Raw genomic sequence first — 1,159 nt, forward strand, 5'->3', positions numbered from 1 at the left:
TTTTTTTTTTTACTTTACCTTACCTAAGATACACTAAACTTTTAACCCTTTCAGTACTGGGACACTCTTTTACCTTGAGATTTGTGTACGATTAAACCATTTTATTAACACTAGCAAGGGTCAATGGAGGTCAGACGATTAATGGCCACAGTTTTCACTATTTTAATCCCTTCAATACTGGGACACACTTTTACCTTGAGATTTGTGTATGATTAGACCATTTTATTGACATTAGGAGGGATCTATGGAGGTCAGAAGATTAATGGGCACAGTTTTCACTATTTTAATCCCCACATGAGTTTCTGAAGCTGTATAAAATCACCAAATAGAAAAGAGAAGCAATGTGGAAGGTACTGAAGGCGTTAAAACTGTTAGACCACTTAAAATGATTACTATTTCATTATCATTTTCATTTTCATGTCAATATTCATACCATTAACTTTATTTTACTGCAATTAAGGTTCATTTTTCCATGGTAGGTTATTGGGAAAGACAGCTTATAGTGTAGGAGCATTTTATTGCCTTCAGTAACAGGAGACAAGCAGGAATAAGGATGATTAGGATGATTATACACAGGTCAAAAGAATCCTAGTGTGATAAACTCCTTCATATTTGTTTGCCTTTAATCTCGTGAGTGTTGTTTTGGTTATCCTTTTATGCATGCTGAGCACCTGAATTATTGGTATGGCACTGGGAATGTCACAGTAACAAGCGGAAATAAGAATAAAATGTCTATCTAAAAATATATCAGGCTGGCACACACACACACACACACACACACACACACACACACACACACACACACACACACACACACACACACACACACACACACACATACACACACACAATGATATGCCAGTAGGAATTGACAGTTACATGAATATGTTCGTGGACGATACTAAAATTATGAGGAGAGTAAAGAATGTGGAAGATTGTAAAAAGTTACAGGAAGATCTTGATAAAATATATGAGTGGAGTAAAGAGTAGCAGATGGAATTCAATATAAACAAGAGCCATGTTATGAAAATGGGAAGAAGTAGATACAGACCAAACAGGGATTACAGACTGGGTGATGAGAAAATTGAAGAGAGCAATGAGGAGAAAGACTTAGGAGTAACCGTGCAAAACACTCTGTCACCGGAGAAACACATTAACA

This window comes from Portunus trituberculatus, chromosome 34, assembly GCF_017591435.1.
Source record: "Portunus trituberculatus isolate SZX2019 chromosome 34, ASM1759143v1, whole genome shotgun sequence".
Lineage (NCBI taxonomy): Eukaryota > Metazoa > Arthropoda > Malacostraca > Decapoda > Portunidae > Portunus > Portunus trituberculatus.